The following is a 10,928-nucleotide window of genomic DNA, read 5'->3' as shown; positions in this document are numbered from 1 at the left end:
ACCCTATATGATCGTAAGGAGTGAGGACCAAACTTGAATGGATTGTTTTCTATACGATTGGTCTATATGAATTAGGGGTTGAGTCGTACCCATTGGTTATGACTTAAGGGTGTCCACTCGTACCCTTAACAGTGTAGATGACCTAGGAGGAGCCTAAGGTTTGAGCCAGGGTACCACTCGTACCCTAGGGTACGACTACTTAATGAGTCGTATGGGGTAGTCATACCCTAAGACAGGGTCATTTTTCACCTTTTAACTAAGCGGCCTTGTGGTCATTTCCCATGCCTAAAACCCTAAACACTTTAACTATATTAGTGTGTAGCCTCCTAAACATCCATTTAGATGGATGAAACACCTTAAATACTTGCTTAAGCTCAGCTTTGAAGAATTGGAGGCTAGGGTTTCAAGGGAGATCTTCAAGAGGCAAAGTGAAGTCAATATTCTTGGTTATTCATCTTGTTTATGGGATGTACCTCTTCCCCTTGTTTAATAACTCTAAAACCCATGTATTTCACACTTGGATTAGTAAGTGTACATGGTGGTTTTGAATCAAATGAAAAGGGTTTTGTTACCTAATAATGAATAACAACTATTCTTGCTTGTACTTGTGTTTATACATGTTATTGATGGTAGAATTCGTATGTGGGTGCTTGATGTATGTGGTTTAACATGAGGGTCTTGAGTAAACCTAATATTGATGATTTCTACCATGAAAATAGCCTTGTTGAAGGTATGCATATAAGGTGTTTGTGAAAATATCTATGTGAATTATCTAGTCATATGTTGGTGATGTATTAAACTAGAGTAATATCCCAATGAGCTTGAATGATTGATATATGATATGTTAAAGGTATTGTGATCCATGTATTGTGAATTGATGACCTTGTTGGTTAACGGCTAATAAGGGGTTAAATTCCCTAAACATGAAAAAGGACCTTGAATTGTGTTTAAATCTAAGATGTGGTAGAATGTGATGTATGTTTGCTAATTAAATATGAATATAATGTGAGGGTCTTGATGACCATGAAGTGTATGGCATGATAAAATGAATTAAGGAATTGGTCTATTGAAATGGTTGAGCAGTGAAGGCTCCCATAAGGACCACATGGTCATGTAAAACGTTAAATTGGATAAATGGGTTAAAGTCCTTAAATATTGTATTGAATGAATGGTGATGTATGAGAAATGGGTTAGATTCTCAATTTCAACTGTGATGGTTATGACGGATTGAGGTTAGAGTCCCTTGTCTTATGAAATGGCTTAAGGCTAGAGTCCCTTGCCTAATGAAATCACTTGTGGTTAAAGTCAATTGCGCAATGAGATCTCATGAGGTCAAAGTACCTCACCAAATGAATTGTTTTGGGTTTAGAGTCCCCTATAAAATAGGTCATGAGTTTAGAGTCCCTTTCCCAATGTGTGAGCATGTGGTTAGAGTCTTATTCCAAATTGAATGTCCGAGCATGCGGTTAGAGTCCCTTGCTTCAATGGATATATCTATAGTTAAAGTCATTTACTTGATGAGTGTGCATAAGGCTAAATTACTTGGTCTAAATGATATGTGGATGTGGCTGAATGTCCTATGTTTAATAAGAATTGTTGAATCTTAAGATTGGTGGGTTGGAGTCCCCCAATTCGTGCCTAATGAATGAATGCTTTGAGAATAAGGTTGAGCCTTGAGTACTTGTTTGGCATATGATATTTCTATATGCATTGATAAGGTAATCGAATATGACATATTGAATTTTTGTTAAATAATGATGATTTTTTATCCTTATCCTTGAGTTACATGCTAGCATTCCAACTGCTAACCATCTTCGGATGCTATGTACCCACTCCACATAGGGGCCAAAGCATCATCTTCTCTTCTTACACAGTGATTAGGTGATCGAAATGGTTTGTGCATTGACTTTGGAGTGGTGAGCTTCCTTTCTTCAGAAGGCATTCATCCTTGGTGTCCTATCTTTAGACTTAGTCATTTGATTTGGTTTGGTTATGGTCGAGGGCTTGTCCCGACATACATTTCTAAACTTTAGTTTGTATAGAGGTATTGTGGATGACTGTTGACTTGGGAATATTGGTTAGTTGATGAATCTAATAAAGTGCTTAGACATGTTTAAGTTTGACTTATATTATGTTTCTTCTGCTATCTTACCATATAGTCAAATTCCATCGACCTTCGTAATTTATATTAATGACTAGGTTGGGTTATTGGGTCGACCTCCAGTTCAGGTGAGCTTGGGATTCCCATATGACATGGCTCGGTGTTGGGGTGTGTCAAATAGTGATGTGAAAAGGTTAAAGGCCATACTGGTGGACAAAGGCTACAACCAACAAGAGGGTCTAGGCTACCATGAATCATTCTCACTAGTAGCTAAAATGGTAACTATAAGGACAATCATCAGTCTAGTAGCATCACATGGTTGGGATCTTTGTCAAATGGATGTCAATAATTCTTTCCTTCAGGGCATTTGGAAGAAGATGTGTACATGGAGTTTTCTCAGGGATTCCACAGACAGGGGAAGGACAAAGTATGCAAATTGAACAAGTCTTTGTATGATTTGAAGCAATCCTTAAGACAGTGGAATATCAAGTTAATAGACGCACTATTATAGGCAGGATATTGTCAAAGCATGCATGATCACTAAATGTTTACCAAGAAAATGAAGGAACTAATATATTGGTAATATTGATTTATGTTGATTATTTACTTATCACAGACTCTAGCTCAAAAATGATACAAGAGGCTAAATACACCTTGAATTAGAACTTCCAGATGAAAGATTTAGGTGCACTAACGTATTTTCTGGGGATAGAAGTCTTAAAGTCGAAAGAAGGTATATTGATGAATCAAAAAAGTATGCTTTGCAGCTTATATCTAAAATAGAATTGAGTGGTGCTAAAACTGTATCAACTCCTCTTGAATTTAATCATAAACTCATTAGCTTGGAGTATAATGAATAGGTAGGAAATACTAGTGATCCAATCTTTGAAGATGTGACAGCGTATCAAAGATTAGTAGGAAAACTATTAGACCTCACTATCACTAGGCCAGACATTTATTTTGGAGTACAAGTACTAAGTTAGTTCATGAAATGTCCAAATTTTCACACTAGGATGCTGCAGTCAGGCTGGTCAGATATGTAAAAGGCTTACCTGGTCTAGGTATGTTGATGAAGAGGAACACGGGAACAGTTCTCACAGGCTATTGTGACTCAAACTGGGCATCTTTCCCTAACACTAGAAGATAAGTGAAATGGTATGAAGTAAAATTAGGAGATTCGTTGATCTCTTGGAAATCAAAGAAACAACCAACTATGAGTAGAAGCTCAACAAAGACAAAGTATAGGAGCATGACTGCACTAGTAGCAGAGTTGATCTGGTTGGCTGGCTTATTGAAAGAACTTAATATCACAGTCACATTACCAATCAAGGTGTTCAGTGACAGTAAAGAAACTATTCAAATAGCAAGAAACCCTTTGTTTCATAAAAGGACAAAGCATATAGAGCTAGATTGTCACTTCATTTGGGAGAGATGAAGTTGGGCTTCATTGACACTCGATACCTAAGCAATGATTTATAGGTAGCATATTTTGACAAAAGGATAAGGAGCAGGGCAACATCAGTTTTTACTTACCAAGATTGGAGTGTTGGACATTTCCCAACCTCCAGCTTGAGGGGGTGTATTAAGTGTGTAGTGAATGGAAAAAGAAGAGCAGCTAAATTGAGTGAGTTAGAGAATAATATTGCACGTGATTAGCACATGGGGTTGTTAAAGTTGGTTGGTAGTTTGAGTTGTCATTATATATACACACACACTCAATGTGTATGTTGCTTTTAATTGAAATAGAAAATAATACTAATGTAAAGAGAGGCACTTTAGCCATGGCAGTTATTGAATGAAATTGGATTCTCGATTGTTGCATGTTCATTGATAGCTTATAGTTTACATAGATTGCAAGTTAATATTGAGACTTATGTTTTACCCCACATAAAATAAATGCTGGAAGTTTATGTGATCAACTTCTAGTGTAGGGTCGTTTTGCCTTTGCCATCACTTTATCATGATGCCACACAAATTGCGTTCTAGATTTAAAACTTCACAAGAATGATTGCTATCCATTTTTCATTCAAGTGAGTGAGAACACTCTATGACATGTTAGCTATTTTCAAAAATTTGTTTATCCGGTACATATATTACGTTATTACATTTATTACTTCTACATTACTTTATTACAGATAAATTGATTTAAATGCCATTTTCTTTTACACATTATATTTTTAATACCGAATGACTACTTGTACTATCACAAAGTTCCTAACAACGAAGAGTTCTATAAGGATACATTGGTTAGGTTAAAAAAGTGCTTCATTTTTTTGCTCCTTATCTAAACGGGATGAGAAATTAGACATATTGCTATTAACAATCTCTAAGACTTATATTTTATACGTTTTAGATTAAAATGGGAGAAAGGATTGAGAAATGAGTTCTTAGGGGGCCTTTGACGATGAGGAAAATCCCTACTCCTCCCCCAAATGTCCTAGATTTTTGTTTGCATCAGATTTCCAAGTGATTTGGATAGTCACATTGTTAACAAAAGTTAATATGTAGTTAGATAAATAGACTCCAAGCTCATGTTAAATGTGTGTTTGTATTTTTTTAATTTAATAAGATGATTTTAGCAGTACTAAAGTTGTTGAGTGGAATGTTTTTTGATCAAAGAATCTTGATCTTCCAGGAAGGGATGCTATTGTTTTGAATTCTCTACTTGTGATAATCATGTAGGTACTATAGCTACCAAAGATTTCACCTATAAAGATCCTTGTCAATGTACTAAGCTCTGGTAGGTGTGGATATTGCTCCTGAACTCATAATAAGGAGCTCACAGTTTGTTGCCCGAAACTTTTGGTCATGTTCAGGCATATTATTACTATTGTTGCCTCTTCTATTGTTATACTACTTAAAAAGAGATAGCATGTCTTTGTAGTTTTTTTATTTCATTCGATTACTTCACGTACACCTTTTGTATCCATTTCAAAAATGTTGTTCTATTGCATTACAGTACATTCAGTTTTGTAAACATGTTGTACATATTAGATGCGGCTAGGAGGGTGACTTTGAGCTTTTAAGAAATATTTTACTATTGTTTGAATTGTAGGTATTTAGAGTATGCTTGGTTCCCAATTATTGTATTTGTAGCTATTTCTTTCCATGACCTTATTCGATGGACATAGCAAAATGAATATGTTACGTACATTGAGTCTCATACAAAATTTTCTCATGCTCTGTTCCTTTATGGTAGGTTAATTTAACCTATAATTATATTATTAACATCTAAAAGTAGTGTACTGTAAAAAAATATTACTGCTATAATTAAAGATTTGTTATGACAGATTTGCCGCTATTTATGAAAAAGGTCATAAAATTAAGTGTAAGGAGAACTTACTGTTAAAGAGGCTTGAAAATGAGTATAGTATGTGTTAGCATGAACATAATATTATAATCGAAAAATATGTAGAAGAAATAACGACGAGAGTAGATTTGAGGAGGAGCAAAAGACTGACTCCATATGAAAGAGCAGATTTTTAAAGTTATTCAAGTTATGACAATACTGAATCTTCTTACTTGTGTTGAAAAATATTCTACTTGTCTTTAGTTTTAACAAGAATGTACTTTTTCATTTTTTTAATATATTGATATTAGGAAATAATCATGCATAATCTTAATAAGGTTATTTGTGTCGCGCGAAGCATGAGCTATTTACCTAGTTTCAACATAAATCAATTTTCATTATTAAGAAACAATAATAAGTATCGAACACAATTAATTAGCATCCCTTTGGGGACATTCGATAAAATTGAAATGATACAGAGAAAATTAGCATGACCCCTACACAAGATTGACAAACACAAATCAAGAAATTAGCTATTTTTTTTTTAAAAACACAATCAATTAGCCATAAAAAGATATCATGAAGTCCACGATACAAAAATTACAAGATAATAGCATCCAAAAAAAATAAATACATAAGTTTCAAATCCAAAATACATTCCAAATAGAAATACAACAATAGTAAATCAAAATACACTCCAAATAGAAATACAACAATAGTAAATCAAATAGGAAGGAGCGCCTTAGCGCCAAGGTGCCACAAATAAAACAAATAGCTCAGCTCGAATTCTCTGTAGCCAAGCTCATTGCCCTCTCACAAACATATCTATCACAAGAATTGGTATCTACATAAAAGTGCATTAAGTGTAGCATGATTACTCAATAAATATCATTGAACCATACAAATAAAGTAGTAGCAAAGGTTTGTTTTAAAATGCCCATTATTACAACATGTCTAGTTAATATAATTTCAATAAATACAAAAGACAGACAATATAAGGTAAAACAACCTGAACATCATAGCAATTTATGCATAGATACAACATATGAAATAATATGCGTAAATAGAAGTAAATGAATTAAATGCACATGATACCGACTTTTTTATCCTATCTCATAACCAATGCTCCCACCACGACCACACAAAAATGACATGGAGTGCCCCAAAGTAGTGATCCTAGAGGGATAGAGTATATTATTTAGATGCTTGGTTGTAACTAACAACTACACACCAAAGTAATGCAAACTTTGATAAGCTTAACTTTTTTATATGAGGAAGATAGTGGAGCGCCCTAAAGATAGATCTGTCATGTCAGAATGGTGAAAGATCAAAAGAAAATATCCTATTCTTTCAATAATTTGTAAACACGTGCAAAATGTTCCAATTTTAACCACGACGTCAGAAAACACATTTAGTTAAGCGAGATAGTAGTTTGGAGACTACCGACACTTATTGGGTAATAATAATATAGATGTTCTAGTTTATTTAGTAGATTTTTGATTGGATAGGAGTGAAGAAACAAAGAAAAAGTAGAAGATCGCCCAAAAGACCAATACTTGATACGATAATGTCATTTGGAGTTGAATATGGACAATCAACTCTAAACAACAACAGCCCAGTATGATTCCATAAGTGAAATATGAGGAGGATATAATGTATGTTGACCTTATCTCGAGACTGTTTTTGATAGATACTGCACTGACTCACACCTTCCAAATAATCTGAGAAATGGGGGTAAAAATATAGGAGCAATCACAACAACAAATTAATATAAATTAAAAGTGTTGTACAAAAAATAATGAAAACATGATAGTGAAAAAAAATTATGTAATAGTCGACGCCAAAAACACCATTGAAATTTGAAATTGAAGATTAAAGAGCTACAAACATAGTGCTAATAATACTGGAAAGAAGAGAGGTCCAAGAATAATTATCTACTCTATTGCACAGGGAAGTGAGAGAACGATTAACTACCAACTAACATTCTACCCAAATATGTGACCTCCAATCTCTCCCATCCAAGGCCATATCCTCAGTACGGTCAAGATGATGCATTAGGTCTTGTCTAATCACTTTCTATAATGACTTGATTTTTATAATTTTAGTGAATTATTCATTTTTATATGATTTAATCATTTTATGCCTCCTCATGGTTGCTTTGTGTTTGGGGTGTGGGAATGATTGTATGATTTCTAGTAAATTTCAGTGTGATTTATGCGAGTTTATCATTTTTGGTGGTTAAAAAGTCTTATTAGTTGACTCCAATCAACATTTATTAATCTGTGCGTTGGATGGTAAAACAAACTTTGCCAGTAGATCTGGAACATCGATTTTGGTTTGGTAACATAGTTGGCGTAGTTTTATGGCTTTGGTATCTTATTTTGAACCTCATTTTGGAAAGTTCTTTGGGGTCGATTTTGTGAAAATGATATTTTCCTAAAAAACTTGTATTACCATTGAGTTCGGACCAATGAATTTGATAGGGTATCATAGTTTATTTGTGTTCACAGGATCCCAAATAAATTCTGAGGGGTTCATAGAGACATGAAATTCTCTAACACTTCAGCTGGTGCACCCGTTTAAGAAACAACCTAATCGCTTAAACGACCTGTCTTAACTAATCGAGTGTCGCTTAATTAAAGACTATCTCACTTAAGCGAGTGTCGCTTAAGCGACATTAGGTCTACTTAAATGATGAGTGCAGATGGGGCGGTTGTCGTGAAAGTAATACTTGGATGCTTAAGCGATGGCCTCTTAATTAGCTCAGTGTCAACCTAAGCGATACCTGGATGATATATATACCTCATTTATCTATTTTCCCACTATTTTTAATACTTAGAGCTTTAGGTTTTAGGGTTTTGGGAGATTCCTTCTATTTTCAAGCTTGAGTAATCTCCAAATCCCTATTTCAATTATTTTTCTTCGATTCTTGTCATTGAAAGTTTGTTAAAACTAGATTTCAAAAGTGTAATTTGAGAATTTTGGCCCAGAAGGTCTAAATAAGTATTTATTTAATTTAAACCCCAATTTAAATCTGTTTTCTTTTGGGTTGGATTCCATTAATCATGGAAAATATATTTATAAACTAAAATTTTTGTTTTACCCTTTCTTTTTTAAAAACTCATTTCGGGGTCCTTTTTGACCCCAACTTGGAAATAATAAATATGGATATTGTTGGCTTTTTTTGATGCATAGATTTATATTTGTATGTTTTAGTTGATTTGAAGTTCGTTTGTGAGTGTATGGCTCTAAGTTGAAGGCTTTCAGACCCAGTATATTTCATTTGTGGTAGGTTATGGCTTAACTTTCGTTAGACTGAGTTGGGTAGTTAATATTGATATAAGCATGTTATGGGTGTGAGAACTAATTATAGAAATGTATTTATTATTGTTTTACGCCCGTGTGTTGGCCTATCTTGTTGTTATTTGGTGGTTTGAGACATTATTTGTTATGTGTGATCGTATGGGGTCTTATCTGATATTATTGGCTTGATATTTGTATAATTAGTTGTTTTCTTCTTGGTGAAAAATGGCTAAGTTGGTATTTATGTGGTATCAAATGGAATATTATTGTATATCTTACTATATTGGTTTATGGACTATATTAGATTCATGGGTTTGGCACATTTAGTGGATTTTTGACGACCATGGTTGGTATATTGGTTGGATTTGAAAATTCTCATTTAGATTGGTTGTGAGGATTACATCTCATATCATATACATTCATGAAACATTAGTACCACTGTGGAAATATGACTTTTCTGACAAAAATTGTGACATCTTTAAAAACCCTTTAGCAATGTATGTGCTAGAGAAGAGTTATCAATATTGAATTGGTATTGATTATTGGATTGTATATTAGCTGACTAACCCCCCATAGAACCTACCTCGGTAAAACTACTTGATATGTGTATATGGATGTTGTGCGACAACCTCGTGCATCACATTACCATCTTCATTGCATTTCATACACTACACACATTTTGTGCTGTATTTTTGTTCTTAATTTGATATCTATCTATTTGTGCTTCTTTCTCATACTTGTATTTGGTATATGTGTATGTATTAGAATTGTTAGTGAAGGCAGTGCGGGCTACTATTTGGGATATTTTCTAATTACAAGTGATGTGCCTATAGTGTGTATTTTATATACTTTATTTTCTACTTTGCTTAGTCGACATATAATATCTATTGAGAACAAATGGTCCATAGTCATTCCTACTGCACTCTTTTGGTGCAGATCCAGGTATGAATGCGCCACACGGTAGCTGATTCGGGTGGTACTTGGAGTATTTTTGAGGTAGCAATTGGTCTATGCTTCCAAAGTTGATCTACTACCTCCTCTTGTTTAGTTTATGTCTTATTTTTGTATTTTGAGACAAATTATGTTCTTTTTGGACTATCAGTTGTATATTTTGACATTGAGATTGTAACACCCTTATTTTTTGAATAGGAATGCTACACTACAAGCTAACCCATGACTAATATCTGTACCTGTATACTGCATAATATATCATAAAATACGGAAACATGAACATGAAAGGCCATAAGGTTCGAACTGAATAAATGTCAGATAACAAAATGTCTGAAAAAGGTATAACAATTCCAAAACAAGTCATAAATACTGAAAATAATGAGAATTGTATATCTAATCTGACCTCTAGACTGAAAGCCTCTAACTGAACTAAATAAGGAGTTGAAGGAACATGTCTCCAACTAATAGCATCTAGCAACTGAATAGCAAACGTAGCAATAATCATATCGTCATCGAATTAGAAGGACTCACTACAAACTCTGAACACTGGAATGCTACTGCTGATTTGGAGCTCGTGCCTCTGAACCTACGGTGTAACATAAGAGAAAGCACCATAGCGCAAATGCGTTAGTACGTCTGAATGTACTGAGTATACGAGTAAGGTAGGGTAAATGAAAAGGGTTATACGCATGAACAATGCTGACTAATATGAACGTGAGAATACATACATGCATATATAACTATAACTGAACTCGTGGAGATACTGGCTACTGAGTCTGAATACTGACAACATGAGTGTACTAATACTGAGATATTGAATAGATAAATGACTATTTCTGGCAGTTCGAATTATGAAGAACTAGTCTGGTTGACTGTGTCTGACAGTCCTAAATATGAATATTGGTATCATAAATTCTGATAACTGATATGACTAATACATGAGTTCAAAAAACTGATATAACTGATATAACTTTAATGATCGGCCTAACCGATATAACTGATACTGAGCGACTGTATCTGACAGTCTAAGTTCTGATGGAACTATCTGAGTTCTATTTTATATAGAGTAACTGAATTTGAGATCAGTCCTATCTAGTGGGTGATCTTTAAATCTGATGATTCTGATACTGTTTAACTATAGTTTAGATCAGTCCTGTCTAATGGGTGATCTTAAAGTCTATTTATAATGATAAGGATTGATTGCCTTTAACAGTATTGGATTTGTACTACTGAACTGAGTTGACTATCTCTGACAGTCCTGAATCTGTAACAGAAATTATGGGA

At 34.1% G+C, this 10,928-nt stretch overlaps 1 non-coding gene across 1 annotated transcript; it reads left to right on the top strand.

Moving 5' to 3' along the window:
• Positions 1–5,830: 5,830 nt before the first annotated feature.
• LOC124889157 lies at positions 5,831–5,933 on the top strand. Its single transcript, XR_007047769.1, has one exon. It is a non-coding gene; the product is annotated as a U6 spliceosomal RNA (small nuclear RNA).
• The last annotated feature ends 4,995 nt before the right edge of the window (positions 5,934–10,928 follow it).

This window comes from Capsicum annuum, chromosome 11, assembly GCF_002878395.1.
Source record: "Capsicum annuum cultivar UCD-10X-F1 chromosome 11, UCD10Xv1.1, whole genome shotgun sequence".
NCBI lineage: Eukaryota > Viridiplantae > Streptophyta > Magnoliopsida > Solanales > Solanaceae > Capsicum > Capsicum annuum.
The sequence above is the reverse complement of the archived record's forward strand: the minus strand, read 5'-3'. Positions and strand labels throughout refer to the sequence as shown.